Source organism: Staurois parvus, unplaced genomic scaffold (genome assembly GCF_062004578.1).
Source record: "Staurois parvus isolate SC_StPar_1 unplaced genomic scaffold, SC_StPar_1.0 ptg000147l, whole genome shotgun sequence".
NCBI lineage: Eukaryota > Metazoa > Chordata > Amphibia > Anura > Ranidae > Staurois > Staurois parvus.
In genome coordinates, this window is record NW_028317943.1 from 3,978,908 (window position 1) to 3,998,046 (window position 19,139).

Below are 19,139 nucleotides of genomic sequence, written 5' to 3' on the forward strand. Positions count from 1 at the left end.
GGGGTGGAGGTTCACCTTCCAGCAGGACAATGACCCTAAACATGCAGCCAGAGCTATAATATAATGGTTTAGATCAAAGCATTATCATATGTTAGAATGGCCCAGTCAAAGTCCAGACCTAAATCCAATTGAGAATCTGTAGCAAGACTTGAAAATTGCTCTTCATAGATGTTCTCCATCAAATCTGGCAGAGCTTGAGCCATTTTACAAAGCAGAATGGGCAAAAATTTCACCTTAGATGTGCAAAGCTGGTAGAGACATCTCCAAAAAGACTTGTAGCTGTAATTGTAGTGAAAGGTAGCTCTACAAAGTATTGACTCAGGGGGGCTGAATACAAATGCACGCCATACTTTTCAGATATTTATTTGTAAAAGAAATGTTGTAAGCATAAAATCTCAACAAAACACAGTTACGTTTTTGGTTGTAACATGACAAAATGCTGAAAATTTCAAGGGGTATGAATACTTTTTCAAGGCACTGTATGCTGTTAGAATAGATATTTCTTATATTAGAGGAATCCTTATTGCGATTGGAGCAAAGAAGAAAAGGGAAAGAAAGGAAAAAATTAATGTGCTCCTCAAGGAACTCTCTGAACTTGAACAGATACATAAAAGTAGAGATACAAAAGGGATAATGCAGAGGGTAATAAATAAGAAAGAAGAACTAAATAATTTTCTGGAAGAAGAAAAGAGAAAAGTATTTAAGAAAATGATAAGCGAGAGGTATAGATGGGGAGATAGGCCAGGAAAGTATTTAATGAGGGCTCAGAGGAAAAAAAAATCTAGGAACTATATAGAAAAAATAAGAGATCCCAAGTCGAATTAGTATATTCAACCAAAGACATCGCCAGGGTGTTTAAAGAATATTATAGTAATTTATATAATATTACCCCCCATAATACTACAAATAATGACGGAATAGGAAAAATTTAAAAAAGACAGACATATTTAAAGAATGCAGGATTATCTAAATTAAGTGAGGTACAATTGAATTCCCTAGAATCAGTAATAACGCAGGCAGAAATACAAGTAGAAATACAAGTAGCATTAAAAAGCACCATGGTTGGGAAAAGCCCAGGGCCAGATGGATATACGGTGAGGTATTATAAAAAATATAAAGAACTATTAGTACCAAAATTAAAGGTTTACATGAACGCATTGGGGGGAGAGATGGAAATGAGGCGGGAATCCCTACAAGCACATGTAATTCTTATTCATAAAGAAGGAAAGGATGCCACTCAATGTTCAAGTTATAGACCAATTTCTTTACTGAACACAGATACTAAATTATACGCAAAAGTCCTAGTAAATAGGTTGAAAGACCTAATGTCTGAATGGATACACATAGATCAAGTGGGCTTTGTTCCAGGGAGAGAGGGTAGAAACAATGGTTTGAGATCTTTATTCCTCATCCATAAAAGTAGAAAAGAGAAAACCCCTGTGGTGCTGCTCTCGATCGATGCCGAAAAGGCATTTGATAGGGTAGATTGGGGACACGTGATGGACACACTGGAAGTATTGGGGTTGGGAGTCAGAATGAGAGAATGGATAAGGAAGTTATATAGTGTACTCTCTGCAGCAATCATGATTAATGGAGATCTATCAGAGTATTTCGGGATGCTAAATGGAACAAGACAGGGATGCCCTCTGTCTCCACTATTATATGTTTTGTCATTAGAATCACTATTGTCTACAATAAGGAATAATACGGGTATAAAGGGAATACGGATAGGAGACCAAGAGCATAAGGTGGCAGCTTATGTGGATGATATGTTATTTTATGTAGGGAACCCCAGGATAACATTACCAAATTTAATGAAGTCACTGAAAGAGTACGGTTAGATATCAAACTTAAAAATCAATCCAACAAAAACTGAGATCTTAAATATAAACCTCCCAAATAGAGAGAAAAATAAGATACAAGAAGAATTCCCCTTCATCTGGAGAGAAAAAGAATTAAAATATAGAAATAAAATTAACTGCCTCCTACAAGGACTTATATAAATTAAGCTATATTCCATTATTAAATGAGGTTAAGGATGAACTAAGGAAATTAGGAGAGGGAATCCCGTCATGGATAGGTCTTATAAATCTGATAAAAATGGTAATTGTTCCAAAAATCCCATATAAATTCCAAATGATACCAATTAAACTCCCAGAAGTATATTTTAAAATAATTTAAAAAATGATAAGATATATTTGGAGGAATAAAAAACCAAGAATAGAGAAAGGCAGACTGGGAATACCAGATTTTAAAAGATACTATAACTCGGTAATAATGACGAGAATTTTTGATTGGACGCATAATGCAAAAGGGAAAAGCTGGGTTAAAATTGAAAATGTAGTAAGTAAAAATAATTTAAGTAGGATCATATGGGTGCCCACACAACACAGAGGATAGCACAAGTTGGTTCACTTTAAATGTTTTAAGAGTTTGGGATGTATTGCACAGACAGAAGGGGTGGGAATTTAACTTACTGTTAATGCCATTAGGATCCACAGAGTTCTTCCCCCTGGGCAAAGAGGGTATCACAGGGAAGTGGATTAAGAAAGAAGATGCACAATTAAGGGATATAATGGTGGGGGAGGAAATGGGTTCATTCAAGGAACTGGAAAAGAAAAAGGGAGAAGTTTTCACGAGAATGGACGAGTGGCGTCATTATCAAAAACACTTGAAACACTTTATAGGGAAGCTACCAAAACCATTAAGAACTGGAAAGGATTGGAACCCTTTTGAACGGCTATTGGATGCATGGGGAGATGGGAAACACGGAATTTCTAAAATATCTAAGATTCTCACTGAAATAAGCACAGATATAAGGCCACCATATATAGAAAAATGGGAAAGGGATATAGGTGTATTAATAGATGAAGAAAAACAGAAAAAAGTTTATAGATTAATACATGAAAATATAAACATGCGGGAGGCAGAAATGAACTACAAATGTTTGGCAAGATGGTATATTACACCGAGTGTGGCACACAGATTGAGTGGAGATAATTCCCCTTTGTGTTGGCGGGGATGTGGAGGTAGAGGCACTATGTATCACATATGGTGGGAGTGTCCTAAAATACTGGGAGAAAGTAGTTTACCTGATTTGGAAAATTACAGGGGTTGATATTATATTAGATCCAGAGACTTGCCTTTTTCATAGCACTGGGCTCTCAGTCAAAAAGTATAAAAAATCTGGTATATTGTATTACTTGAATGCAACAAAGGGCTTGATACCTAAGTTCTGGCGGAGACAGGAGGTGCCGAAAATAGAGGACTGGGTTGATAGGGTGGATCAAATATGTAAGATGGAGGAACTTTACCATATGAATGAAGACAAGATGGAGAGATATTATATAGGATGGAACAAATGGGAGGAATTTAAAAATTTAAAAAGATAAAGTGAAATATAGAAGGTATGGGAGAATAATACAAAATAACATGAGTACACCTTTTTCTTCTATTTTGAGGATGTGGATCTCCAGAAAGGATTAGGAAAATGCAGAGTGGAGGGGGGGGGGGTAGCTAAGGAGAGGGGGGGAGGTGGGGGGGGGGGTGCGGTAGATAGGAGGGGTGGGGGGCGGTAGGGGGAGTAGAAATAGGTGATATGATTGTTGTATTGCAATTGTGATAATGTTTTTAAAAGAGCAAGTTTGTATAATTGATTCACTTGAAAATTAATAAATATTTAAATAAAAAAAAAAAGAATAGATATTTCTTTGCAAGAAAAAAATATTGAGGGCCACTTGAGACTATCCAAGCCAGGGTTTCTCAACCAGGGTTTGATGGATCCCTAGGGTACTTCCAGAGGTTGCTAAGGTTTCCTTGAGCAATGAACAATTTTTGCCTCCCACTGACACCATTGATCTTTTTAGCTATTTGTAAAGGGATCATTCTTCCCAATGACCACAAGTGTAAGGAGTATTCTTCTCACTGACCATTACACTAATGTATCCTTAGTTGTAGATATGGTAATTTATGGCAGGGTTCTCTGAGACTGGAAAGGTATTTCAAGGGTTCCTCTGTGTTAAAAAGTTTGAGAAAGGCTAATCTAAGTTATAGCTTGCTATTAAAGCAAAGTAGTATGTTCAATGGATTGCAGGTGTGGTAATCAGCTTTCACTTATATCCACTTTCCTGCAGTCTTCCATAGCCTCATTCATCCACCAGAACACCAAAATAAGCCAATACTTCTCAGTATGGGGAACACATGACAGGCTTTTGTGCCTTCCACAAAGCATCACTTGTTACTTCAGATGGCCCATGCATCATCATATGAAGACATAGGTTCATTAGCTCATTTTATTGTGAGAATGTACCCCACAAATGTGTGAAGGGGGAAAAGGGGGCTGTGGCTGGCGATTGTGGAGGCAAGGAGCTCTAGTTTTTACTGCAAAAAATAGTATTTCCACCTATTTGCTTCCTGTGCATCATGTTTTGTAAAGTTGCCATCACGTAAAGGACCAATATAAAGTGTAAGAGGTGGATTTGGGTAGACTAAAGCACTAATATCTAAGCAGAAGTCATATATACATGTGTGGGTGTTGATCTGTAACAAGAATAGACAGTTTATAAGGGGAAAGGATACCTAAAATTCTATTATTATTCATAGGAATATCTAATTTCTTTTAAGCCAATTATATTAAATCAAAAGGTAATACAGTCCTTTTTGATACATTTTGTTTAAAAAGGGTATTACAGATGAGGAGACAATCTCTCAGAGGAATACGTTTGGGTAGTTTAAAGGAACTGAACTTTTTAACTCAATCATTAATATCAGAGTTGGTTAGTCATCAAGTTAAAAAAAAAATCACCTTGCTACTGTAGAAAACATTTTGTCCTTCAAAACAAAAAAAGCCGTTTAACAGCACAGGCTCATCACTAATACATGCCTGCATGTATTCTGTCAGTATTATGCCTTTCTTAATATATATGTATTTGACTGTTGAACAAAAAACATACATGAAAAAAATAAAAAGAGATACGCTCACTTAAGTCAGTTGGCTCAATTCTTGCTTACAGGGTTTTCCTGCTCATAGGTTGGTCTGTTGTTTGTTCACATGTAGGTTGCTAAGATTGGTTTTGGTGTGCCTCTCCAGGCCTATGTAACATAATATCTCTAATATCCCAGTTTTTTCCCTTTCTTTCCTGCCTGCTTTTCAGTTATTGGAGTTTAAAAATGATGAGAACAATAATCTCTCCTGTTTTCAGAATCTGAGTAATGTATTTGTGTCTACTCTTTAGTAGATTACATCTATTGCTATCCTGCTACTATTGTAAAATGTAGGGAAGAAGGGGCAGGGATCAATGTTCAATTTTCCAAACCTCAACCAAACAAGTTGTGAAATCATGTACACTTATGGTTGTTGTAATATATATTTATTATGATCTAAAATCATATTATTTATAATTGCAATGCAGTGCTCTAGGGTCTAGACCCATATTTCAGATCTGTTTTATATGGTATGTGTCAATTAATTTCCAAGCTGGAAATATCAGTAGCTTAACTTGAGGGGAAGTATTGTTTCAAGTTGTTCTGTGTACAATTTATGAAGTTCTAAAAAATGGAAATAAAGCTCCTAAAGTGTAATATCTGTCATATTTAAGTTTATGATAGAGTAGGGAAAAGTTTGATCCTCTATCAAAGTTTAGATTCCATTTTGTACCCTTTGTGGAGATTTCCACAGAGTTCCTGTTGTGGTGTCAAGGTTATTTTGGAAGGGAGTTTTGCTGTACACCTGTGGCTCCAAGAGCCATGCTGATGGGAAAGTAATAGCCACTCAAACAAGACAGGTAGAGAAGGCAGTGTAGAAAATATCAGCCCACTACAAAGAGCAGGCCATTTCATTAGGATTGTCACATCCATTCTTCTAAAAGAATTAACCCTGACAGAAAAAAAGTTCCCTAAGGGAATTAAGAAACTGGCAAGGGAAAATGGATAAATGATTTGAGAGTTTTGTATGAGATAAACATTATTAATGGATAAAAATACATATTTATTTGCTGTGTAGGTATTTGGTAGTTGTGACTGTAATAAGAGTTTTCTTTGGGGTTTTGGAGGATTTTCTAATCTTGTGGCTCTCTCTTATCACATCTGACCCAGGTGCCTCTGGGATATATACAATTAGAATACAATTAGAATAAAAGTATCACTTTGAACAAGAGTAAATTTCAGATACATATTTTGGGTGAATACATCCTTAAGAAGAAAAGGTACCTTTCTATACCATGCTAGAGAAAATGTATAAAATGTTTTTAATGTTTAAAATTTATAGTGGATCTTGATTCCTAGGTTGGAATGCAAACTCTATAGGAATCAAAGATTGGAAAAAAAGTACACAAAAATACAGATATTTCTTTCACCTAGTTGTATCTAACAGATAAGATATTAAGGAAGGAAGAGATACGACAGAGTGACTCTTGGAATTCATAAATCATATGTACTAATGCATCAGAAGGGAATAGAGGCAACTACATCAAACGACGATAGAATATTATAAAACTATAGAAATGGAGATTGTGTGTATGTGTGTGTGTGTATATATATATATATCCACAAGTGAGGCAAACAGCACTGCAGCAATTTTCTAGTGCATGCATTCAGGCTCTCCCAATGGCCACATATGGATGAATGGGTCCAGCACCTAAAATGTATTTAAAGACAAACATATATAAAAAATTTTCCATTCACCACTACAGTTTTGGGTCATAATGTTCACGCCCTTCTTCAGGTAGGAACATGCATATATGACAACTTTTGCCAGCTTTATATATAGCAAAATATCTTTGCCCAAGAAACCAATGAAGTATTCAATATACAATCAATTAAATATACAAATCTTGAACCAGTTTATATTAAATCTTTGAATAAAGGCTGAAGAAGATGCGTTCACACTCCATCATTGTACAGCGGACATTCCGGTATTTACCTATTATAAAAAAGAATATAAATAATTACCGTACTAGGCAAACTGTAAAAGCACATGTACAAAAGAACAAAGATTATCACCTAATACCCTATAAATCAATTGTACATCAGACCCTTACACAAAAATCAATAGATTGTCTCTCTTTTTTAGTAAAAAAAATCCCATCTAAAAAAAAAGAAAAAAAATGTTTTTCACTACAAAAAAAGTAAAGGTCAGAGTTCAAACACCTCTGTTGTAAAGTATCTAAACAATGTATCCATTGAACTTCCAATTTTTGTAAATTAAGTTCATGACTACCTCCACGTCTATTATGTGGGATCATATCAATGACCATAAATCTAAGTTGGAATATCCATTTCCATAAAGTGTCTTGCTAATGGCAATTTAGTCAGTTTGTCCCATACAAAGTATTTATGTCTCGCTTTGTGGTCCTTTACCTTTTGTGTTGTCTCACCCACATATAAAAAACAAGAGATCCCTGTGCTCAAATCCCAACAGCTAGTGCACGCATTTATCCATCAGGTGCTAAAGGGGTGTAACCACATATTAACACTAGAAATTCTGAGGATCCTCTGCACACTGGTATATACCCTTTCAAGCAAACTATGCAACAAATAGGGATATTTGGTTCACACATATTGCAATACATGTTTAAGCTGGCCAACTGCGTCAAAGTAATCCCTCTATGGCCAGTCCTACTCTGCCCTGCCTACGCAAGTGCTACTGTGGACACAATGCTAGCATAGGGGAAAAGACACAATGGGGAGAGCTACAAGGTTCAGGTCTGGCTACAGACCCACAATACAACAAACGAGATACCTGTGCTCAAATCCCAACAGCTAGTGCATGCATTTATCCATCAGGTGCTAAAGGGGTGTAACCACATATTAACACTAGAAATTCTGAAGGACCCTCTGCACACTGGTATATAGGGTATATACCAGTGTGCAGAGGGTCCTTCAGTATTTCTACCCACATATAAAAGGCTGCATGGACATTTACTATATAAACAACAAAAGATGACTGACAGGTGTGATAACCTTTAATTTCAGTGTTCGTACCTTGATATGGGTGAGTAAAATATTTTCCTTTTATCATTGAACTGCATTGAATACAGCTCAAACAAGGGATTGATCCATTATTACGTGGTCCTAAAAAGGTTGATGTGGGAACATTCAGCAGATATTGGTCCGATCTCACCAATCTACTATATACAGTCTTATCTTTATGATATGATGGTAATGGGAAGTTTCTGAACTCTGGATTTATGGTCATTGATGTGATCCCACATAATAGATGTGGAAGTAATCATGAACTTAAATTTACAAAAATTGAAAGTTCAGTGGATACATCGTTTAGATACTTTACAACCGAGGGGTTTGAACTCCGACTTTGACTTACACCTCTTTTTTGTAGTGAAAAAGGTTTTTACAATTTATTAGAGGGGATGTTTTTTACTAAAAAAGATGGACTATCTATTGAATTTTGAATAAGGGACTGATTTATAGGGTATTAGGTGACTATCTGTTCTTTTGTACATGTGCTTTTATGTTTTGCCTATTGATTACTTATATTCATTTTTATGATAGGTAAATACTGGAATGTCCTCTCTAAGGTGATGGAGAATGAACATATCTCGTTTAGCCTTCAGTCTAAGATTTAGGTTAAATTGGTTCAGGATTTGTCTATTTAATTGATTGTATATTGAATGCCTAATTGGTTCCTGGTTAAAACTTTAAAACTTTTTTCTATATATAAAGCTGGCAAAAGTTGTCATTTATGTATGTTCCTACCTGAAGAAGGGTGTGAATATTATAGCCCAAAACTGTAGTGGTGAGTGGAACATTTTGTATTTTGTATATATATATATATATTTTTTTTTAAAATACAATCCCTTGTAGTATCTCCTCTCTCTCTCTCTCTCTCTCTCTCTCATTTAGAGTATAGCATCACGTCAATTAAACTCCTGGGATATTGATCTGGTCAGTTAAGCAGCAGAGGGGGTTGTTAATCAGTTTTAGCTACTTTGGTGTTAATGAAATTAATAGGTGCACTGGATTGGCAACATTGAGACAACCCCCAAAACAGGAATGGTTTTACAGATGGAGGCCACTGACATATTGTTTTCCCTACTCATCTTTTCTGACTGTTTTCACTAGTTTTTGATTTGTCTAGGATCAGTGTCACTACTGGTAGCATGAGGGGATACCTGGACCCTACAAAGGTTGCACAGGCAGTCCAACTCCTCTAGGATGGCACATCAATACATACCATTGATAGAAGGTTTTACGAGCATGGAGGAGATTCCAGGAGACAGTTACTCTAGGAGAGCTGGACAGGTCTGTAGAAAGTCCTTAACTTATCAGCAGGACTGGTATCTGCTCCTTTGTGCAAGGAGGAACAGGATGAGCACTGTCAGAGCCCTATAAAATGACCTCCAGCAGGCCACTGGTGTGAATGTCTCTGACCAATCAGAAACAGACTTCATGAGGGTGTCCTGAGGGCCCAACATTCTCTAGTGGGCCCTGTGCTTACTGCCTGGCACCACAGAGCTCAATTGGCATTTGCCATTGAACACCAGAATTGGCAGGTGCACCACTTGCACCCTGTGCTTTTCACAGATGAGAGCAGGTTCACCCTGAGCACATGTGACAGATGTGAAAGGGTCTGGAGAAGCCGTGGAGAACATTATGCTGCCTGTAACATCTTTCAGCATGACCATTTTTGTGGTGGGTCAGTGATGGTTTGGGGAGGCATATCCATGGAGGGATGCACAGACCCCTACAGGCTAGACAATGTCACCCTGACTGCCATTATGAGCTGGAAGAAATCTTTGGACCCATTGTCAGACCCTACGCTGGTGAAGTGGGTCCTGGATTCCTCCTGGTGCACTACAATGCCCGGCCTCATGTGGCAAGAGTATGCAGGCTGTTCCTGGAGGATGAAGGAATTGATACCATTGAATGGCACCCACGCTCGCCTGACCTAAATCAAATAGAACACCTCTGGGATATCATGTTTCGGTGCATCTGAAGCCGCCAGGTTGCATCTCAGACTGCCAAGGAGCTCAGTGATGCCCTGGTCCAGATCTGGGAGGAAATACCCCAGGACACCATCCGTCATGTCATTAGGAGCATGCTCTGATGTTGTCAGGCATGCATATAAGCACGTGGGGGCCATACAAACTACTGAGTACCATTTTGAGTTGCTGCATTGAAATTTCAGCAAAATGGACTAGCTTTCTGCAACATTTTTTCATTTAATTTTCAAGGTGTCTTTGCATTTAGTCCTCTGTAGGTTTATAATTTTCATTTCCATCAAACGATGGGGCATCCTTACATTCCTAACACATTACAAAGTCCATATCAGTATAGATATCCAGCATGATATTTTTCCCCATTGAGATCTGATGTGTTTTCAAAGTGTTCCTTTAATTTTTTTGAGCAGTGTATATTTATTTTAACAAGCTTTGTAAAAAAAAATAAAAAAAAATATATATATATATATATATATATATTTATTAACATAATTAATATGGGCTGCAGCCATGACAAAGAAAAAATTGCTTCCCAGAGCATTAAGGGTTTAGATGATCTTGAAGGGGATGCAGAGGGCAGAACAAACACTGCTGAGGGAAAAGGCATGTAAGTTGATACTTTTGAAAAGTTAATTCACTGAATATTATTGGTGAAGAAACTAAAGTATGTATAAACAGTTGCATTTCAATTCAAATCTTGTGTGGAGCTGAGTGTTGGACACTGTCTTAAATAAATACATATTTGATGTATTTAATAGGAAGGTGCTTAGAGGAATTGATGAAGGTAAATGGAAATGAAATGTGGAAATTAAGATATAGTAGAAAGCTTTATGATAAAAGGGTGTAAGGCTATCTGCAATAATCCATATTGCTTGTCTAAAATGGCCCAGTCATATGAAATAAATAACTGAAGGTTATATATCACAGAAGATCCAGAAAGCATAATTAGGTGGAAAAAGGTAATGTCACAGAGCACGATGGTTGCATGAAATCAATAACTAAGCAAGGAGGATAGGAAACAGGAAATGGTGGGGAGTAGCCAAGGGCAGAGAAGAATGGAGTAAGCTCTTGCAGAAAGATATGACTCTTGATAGTTGTTGCAGTGCTGCTGCTGATACAGGAGAATTCATCTGGTCTACATTTGTATATAGCAATTATTTGGTTTTATCAATATCCTGCTACAGTGGCAATTTACTCAGCTATTATATCACTAGACATCAACGGGTGTGATTTATCACTCTTTATTATTTCCACTGAGGTAGCAACAGATACAAACATGGTTTACCGAAAGATGTCAGACAGTGTGCTCTTCTGATGAGATAACAGGGTGGACAGGGGAAGGGAAATGGAAAAGTGTGAAAAGGGCATTTGATTGTAGCAGGATGGTATGTGGTGAGGTGGTGGGTACCTGAAAGGATAGGAAAAAGAAGAAATATGAATACACTTTGTAAGTCACAACTAACCAACCAGTTTGTGTATTCTGTAGCCCAGGGGACATGTGAACCTTTTGGCCTACCCCATAGCTATCTTTGCTTGCTCTTACTGTCCTAGGCACAATGATGGCATTTTTCCTTTAGATTCTTCTAGTATGATGTCAAAAATATGCAACATAAATTGTCACTGTTCTTGTATTTATGAGAAAAATCTCTTAACTGCAATAGACACTTTTGGTCTTTTTCAGTAAGTAGTGGATAGGGCAAAGCACAGTCCAGAGCAGTGGCGTACTGACAACTCATGGGGCCCCCGGGCAATAGGGGATCATGGGGCCCCTGTGTCCTTGCCCAAACTCAAAAAAGCCTATGAAAAGGTACCAGAGGCATCTCATGGGTCCCCCTACTGACCCCGGGCCCTCGGGCAGTGCCCCAGTTTCCAAATGGTCAGTCCACCCCTGGTACAGAGTGCAATGACATACCAAGTAATTACTATTTTGACAGATTCTGATTAATTGATATTTGTAGTACACTTTTCACATTGCATTTGCTCCATGCACTTTTCTTTTACCAAGCTCATAAAATATTATCGATGTGTATGTATGGTCAAAATTTCAAATCATATTTCCATTTCGAACTTCAGTTTTTTCTAGGCTACGTCTCTTAATCTGAATTATTCTGAAGTTTGAAAAATTACTTTTTGAAGTTCTCTTTGCATTTACTTCCTAACATTTTGTGGCATGTATTTACTATCCCCTGTGAGTAGGCATTGTCGTGTCACACATTTCACAGAGCCTGCCTTGTGAACTTCAGAGGTGCCGAGAAGAAGAGTTTCAGTTCACACAGGAATCACTGCTTGCAGGCAGCAAGGTACCATGGGATAGGTAGGCCTTAGAAATCAAAAGTTAACCAAAGGAATGAGTAGAGGCGAAGAATGTAAGGAATCCAAGATGTGGAAAGAGATGGCCAGCAGACAGGCAACACTCACAACATAATAGGAGATTGTTTGTTTTGCTATTATATGCTATTACAATGCTGATTTTAAAAAACGGTGTACGCTGTAACTATAGTTTGTTTTAAAATTACCAGCGAAAAAATGTTCAAGATGTTACTTTGACATTTAGGCATATTACCCATAATATTTAAAACACTTGACTTTATGCTGATTTTAAAGATAATATATATATATATATATTTATATATATATATACTTCTTTACAATAGTATGGATCCACACAAGAGTCAGGAAATCTAGTTATCTGTCTGAGTCTGGTCAACAGAATGGTTAATTTATATTATATGGGATGTGTGTATTTCTCTTTGCATTGGTGAAGAATTGCTTTCCTAAAATACAAATACATTTCCTATATGGTATAAGGCTAACTGGGTAATATAATAACATACCCTGGCATGTGGCAATCTCACAATCTGTCATGCAAGTATAGTATGTCTTTTATAGTGATATCTATCACTTACAGCAGGGGTCTCCAAACTACGGCCCTCCAGCTGTTGAAGTACTACAAGTCCCATCATCCCTCTGCCCATGGGAGTCTTGCCTGTGGCTGTCAGTCCCTCAACACCTGGAGGGCCATAATTTGGAGAGCCCTGACTTACAGTATACAACAGAAGGGTTACCAGTATTTGTGATGTTTGTTTATTTTCAATGCTGTCATAAGTCATCAGTGTATGATGCATTACCTATTGCCACATGCATACGTACAGAGTGACCTTGCACCATGCAGACAAGGATTATTTTTAGGTCTTTTTCCTCTGTGGGGGGAATTTTCCACTATGGAAGCTGGTCTTTTTTCCCTTCTTGCACAATTTAATTTTGTGCTTAGAAGATTCTCTCTTGCTCTTTAATTTGTTATATTTGATTGAGCATTAGGCCTCATGCACACTGACCATTTTTACAGCTGCTGTTTTTGAGTTTTGGCGTTTTTTTTACAGCCAGTAAACTCCCCAGCATGTTAGCCTATGTGTCCATGCACACATAGGCTTTAATCAACAATTTTTGGCTGGAAAAAGAACCCAGAACTAGTGGGTTTTAAGAGGAATTTTTTTAGCTGTAAAACTGGTAAATGCGGTACCACACTGTAAAACGTGGCAAACCGGCATTTTTGAGCATTTTTAAAATACTAGCACAGCTATACGCTAAAGCAAAAATGCTAAAAAATGCTGAAAAACTGGCGATTTTAACACAACTTTATACAGCTAATGCTATCAGCGTTTTTAAAATGACAAGTATGCATGGGGCTTTAATGTGCATGGTAGGTGTTCTAAACATTGATGTGATGGGCCTTGGTTGCATTATGCATTCCAGGTATTACAGATGACCTTTGGTTCCGTGTAAGATGGCTTTCACAAGGTGTGGGTATGTTAGGGATGTTATTTTTCTGGTTCAATAGTTTTTTTTATTATTGTTGCAGCTAAAAAACACTGTACAATTCAACTCAGGGGAGGTTGACGAAAGTCCAGTCAATCATACATAGATAGAGAAATGTGCAACAACCATTTTAACAGGATAGAAACCAAAGGACGACCGCATGGGTGAAGCTGTCGGCCTATATATATATTCTGGGCCCCTAGGCCCAGATGGATGCCCCATATAAATAACTAAAACAAAAGGTAGGAAGAAGGGAACCAGCAAGCTGTCCTAGAAAAAGAGGGGAAAAAAAGAAGTAGACTGATGGAGAAGAGGGGAAAACATCAGGGGAGGGGTAGAAAGGGGTAAGTCCTGCAGGCTAGGGTAAGAATTTCAACCATTATTGGTGCCCAAGATTGTCGGATGTAGCATAGGGAGGGCATACGACCTCCAGGGTTTCCAAATTTTCAAAAATTTGCCATGTCTGTCCTGTAAAATGCTGGACATAAGGATGTTGTTTTTAAACATAAAACATCATACTTGTATTTGGAACATGTAAGCATTTTTAGCATAAAGTGAAGGAAATAAGTATTTGATCCCCTGCTGATTTTGAATGTTTGCCCACTCACAAAGAAATGATCAGTCTAAAAATTGAATGGTTGGTGTATTGTAACACAGAGACAGAATAGCAACAAAAATTCAAAATAAATGCGTGTCTAACAAATGATGCATTGATTTGCATGTTCATGAGGAAAATAAGTATATCATGCCCTAACATTCAGCAGGATTTCTGGTTACCAGGTGTCTTTCATACAGGTAACAAGCTGAGATGAGAAGCAGTTGCTTAAGGGACGATGGACGGAGCAATGTGCCATCAAATCTTGGGTGAGAACCTTCTTCCTTTAGCCAGGGCATTGAAAATGGGTCATGGATGGGTGTTCCAGCATGACAATGACCCAAAACACACGGCCAAGGCAACAAAGGAGTGGCTCAAGAAGAAGCACATTAAGGTCCTGGAGCAGCCTAGCCAGTCTCCAGACCTTAATACGATTGAAAATCTGTTAAGGGAGCTGAAAGTTCGAGTTGCCAAACGTCAGCCACCAAACTTTAATGACTTGGAGAGGATCTGCCAAGAGGAGTGGGCCAAAATCCCTCCTGAGATGTGTGCAAACCTGGTGGCCAACTACAGGAAACGTCTGACCTCTGTGGTTGGCAACAAGGGATTTGCCACCAAGTACTAAGTCATGTTTTGTGAAGGGGATCAAATACTTATTTCCCTCATGAACATGCAAATCAGTGAATCATTTGTTAGACATGCATTTCATTTGAGTTTTTTGTTGCTATTCTGTCTCTCAGTGTTACAATACAACTACCATTCGATTTTTAGACTGATCATTTCTTTGTGGGTGGACAAACATTCAAAATCAGCAGGGGATCAAATACTTCTTTCCGTCACTGTATATAGTTACATAGTTAGTCTGGCTGAAAAAAAGACAAAATCCATCCAACTATTAAAAATAAAAAAGTTATAATCCTATACCCACAGTTGATCCAGAGGAAGGCAAAAAAAAACCCAGCAAAGCATGATCCAATTTGCTCCTGCATGGAAAAAAATTCCTTCCTTACCCGAGAGGCAATTGGATATTCCCTGGATCAACTTTACCTATGAATGTTAGTATCCAGTTATATTCTGTGTATCTAAGAAAGAATCCAGGCCTTTTTTTAAAGCAATTCACTAAGCTGGCCAGAGCCAACTCTTGAGGGAGTCTATTCCACATTCTCACAGCTCTTACTGTGAAGATACCTTTCTGTGTTTGGAGATTACATTTCTTTTCCTCCAGATGTAAAGAGTGCCCCCTTGTCCTTTGTGATGAACTCAGGGTAAATAATAGGGAGCTTATTTTAGTCAAATTAAAATAGAACAAAACTGTATTATAAAAAAAACCTTATCAAAGTAGGCTTGGATTGCATTGATAGGGAAAATAGGCAGCAATTTAAAGAGCAAAAAGTAGGTGGCACGGTAGACTAATATGCATTTTACTGTAATTTATGTTTGCAGAACATTGAATATCACTGAAAAGCATGTTTTGTTTGCAGAGATGATGCAGGTTTTTAAACTTTTTTTTTTTAAGCTACCAATCAATATCCCATTACTGGCTGCAATGATGGCTACAGGAAGTGCAGGAAGATTTTAGTGCATTGAATTATGTATGCTGCTCTCATTTCACTGTCTCCGGGAGGACTGAAAGGGGTGGCTGCAGTGACTGGGAGAATTTTCTGCATACGCTCACTGCAGTGAAATGCTTCATAGTTCCACATATACAGGTTATGGTGCTGGCTGAAAGGCTCAAGCAGATAAACCTGGAGCTTACAGCTAAAAATGCCTGATTTGATGGCAGTGCTACAATGCTCACAGACTGGTTCAGTGCTGATTAACATGCAGTTTATGGATGATAGAACACAGGATGTTCTCTACATGACTTTGCTTGCTGGGATCACATTGTGAAATCTCTTTCTCTCTCTGTTCTGCGGCAGACGGTTAATATGTGGAGCACCTTCCCAGGACTAACTTCAATTTTAAATCCATATTCTCAATAACCACAGTGCCTGTGTCAAGGTAGGTAATCGCATTTCATTCATTAGGTTCGATATTTAGTATTTTGCTGAGATGGTGGTTTTGATCTAATAGACTGCACTGATTGCTCACAAATTACAGAGTCAGGATTATCTGATAGCAGCCACTGCTAGACACCCATAATGCAGTATATCTATACACTGCAGTATGCTACAAATTCTATTAGTGATAATAACATTTTAACAAAATCATACCGAGCAGCAGAGTAGTAATGGGCTAAAAGGGGAATAGAATTTTGTTTTTTTTTATTAGGAATTCATAATGATCCTTAAGAATAATCATAGCCATAATGGTAATAATATGAAAATGTTATATACATAGTTTCACATCATACATTAAAAACTGAACTTTAGAGTGCTGTCCGAAGAGTTTTATTACAATGAGTTCATGTTGCACAACTTGGCACACATCTGCCACACTGGCAAAGAGCAAGTAATAAAGTGTGCTTTTATGGTACTAATGAAGAAAGGATCATTATCAGAAGATGCCATTTAGTTTTGACATGCTGTGCTGGGTTACATTATCTTATGATAAAGGCCTATGAATAACTATGATTCTTTGTCCCACAAATAAATGTATCCCATCCTAAGCAGATATAACAGTTTGTAGCTCAGCTTGGAGAAAGCATAGTGTATAAAAATGTAAAAGAAAATGGTATCTTTTTATCTTTTTGTTTAGGTTAAAATCTGAATATTATCAGTAGCGTTATGGCATATATTTTTTCCATAAGAAAGGATGTATCAAATATCATAATGAGTCAATGTATTCCTACTTTTCTCATCTTCAGCTTCTTTCGTAGGTTCAGAATTGTCAGTTCTGTTTTTGTTAACTGAGGACATAGTTTTATAGCCTTGATATTTCTAGTTAGCACCCATGCGGCCCGCTTTGAAGCCTTCTTGCCAATCCTTACTATTCTTTTATTAAACCTATCACTATTTTCAGGAACTATTTTTCACACTCTGAACATCTTTGATTAAAGGACCATAAGGCCAGCCTAAGCCATTCTTTTTCAACCTTTTCAAAACAGAGGAACACTTGATATAATCATTTTCAGTCTCATGGAACCCCACTAAAAATTACTATACCTACAACTCATGATAGATTAGTCTGATGGTCAGTGGGAAGAATGTTCCTTACACTTGTGGTCATTGGGAAGAATTTCTCACTTATAGATAGCTAAAAAGATCAGTAGTGTCAATGGGAACTTATCTGAGAGGCAGAAAGTTCTCATTGCTCAAAGAACCCCTAGCACCCTCTGGAGGAACCCTAGTTGAGAAACCCTGGCCTAAGCTGTCACTTAGGTTTGAGCAAATAGTCCTCATTATGAACATCAAAATAGGGAAGTGCAGCGCTAAGATAATCAATAAATAGTATGATAAATGTCCTACATAAAAAAACCATAAGATCAATAAATAATAATAATGATAATAATAATTGTATAAAAGTTCAGTATAAGTGACAGTTTATATGGATATAAGGTGCAAAATAGATACTAAAATCCAGTGGTGGTGCTCCAAAAGGTGCGGTAGAATTACGCACTCACCAGATGCGTAATTTGAGTACGCATTGAATGTCACATCAAGGGTCTCCTTATCAGATAAAGGTCTGGTCAGGGGCACAGATAATCCTCACTCAGAGTAATGGTGTTATGAGCAGGGGCAGACTGACCATTTGGAAACTCGGGCACTGCCCGAGGGCCCGGGGTCAGTAGGGGGCCCCATGAGATGCCCCTGGTACCTTCTTCATAGGCTTTTTTGAGTTTGGGCAAGGACACAGGGGCCCCATGATCCCCTATTGCCAGGAGGCCCCATGAGTTGTCAGTCCACCCCTGGTTGTGAGCCCAGCAAAGAGTAAGTGGATCCAGGTAGCCAGAGGTCCCTTTAAGGGATGAGTGGGTAAGGATGCCTTCTTACAGGGAACTCCCTTCTCTGGATACAAAGGATGGATGGATGACTGGATCTCAAACGGGCTCTGTAAATAAAATGCTCCTCATGGGAGACCAGGAAGGGTGCCCATAGTGTAGTATTCAAAATAATTTATTAATTGTTAAAAGCGGGTGTTTGCAAACATTAAAACGATCAAATAATAGTGTAACAGTGTCAGATTTGAATAGATGAACTAACCCTCCAGAAACTAAGATGGCCGGAAGGCCACCACGTGGCGCCGGCAGCATGATGTCACGATGTCCTGGCTCCTCATAACACGTTTCGTGCGCACGCACTTCTTCAGAGGCGGATACCATCACTTATACTGAACTTCTATACAATTATTATTATCATTATTTATTGATCTTATCGTTTTTATGTGGGATATTGATCATACTATTTATGATTATCTTAGCGCTGCACTTCCCTATTTTGATGTTTATGATAAGGTTTTTTTTGGTCACCTTGAGTGTTCAGCTGCTGATTGGATAGCACTCACTTTTACATTTCTCTATTATTTCCTCATTATGAGAGACATGTTTTTTAAAATAATTTTGCAATGAGAGTTTTTCAGCTCGAGGCTTACAAAGTTAGCTAACATTCTGCATCTCATGAATATAGAGAAAACAATAATAGGTTCAAAGCAAACTGATTACTTCTTCACCCAAAGTTTGAGTGTGGTAATTTACTGTACATGTATGCTCTATATTCTATTATGAAGGCTAACAGAAATTGTATGGAACAAGGTTTGCCATTCAGGTGACACATGCCTCCATGACTCTGGTCCAGGGATCAGTTCCTATTAAGGTCCCAAGTACTGCTTGGACC

At 37.8% G+C, this 19,139-nt stretch overlaps 1 protein-coding gene across 7 annotated transcripts in view; it reads left to right on the plus strand.

Moving 5' to 3' along the window:
* Positions 1–19,139, plus strand: part of CNTN1 (contactin 1) — a 280,313-nt gene that overhangs the window by 105,694 nt on the left and 155,480 nt on the right. For 4 of the 7 annotated variants that reach the window (XM_089673988.1, XM_089673989.1, XM_089673986.1 and 1 more), the window contains exon 2: positions 16,287–16,368. The exons of 2 other annotated variants lie outside the window; for them this stretch is intronic. The gene's annotated coding sequence lies outside the window, so the exon portion shown is untranslated. Of the gene's footprint in view, positions 1–16,043; positions 16,369–19,139 lie in introns of those variants that run through there. One more of the 7 variants, XM_089673987.1, reaches the window with a different exon arrangement.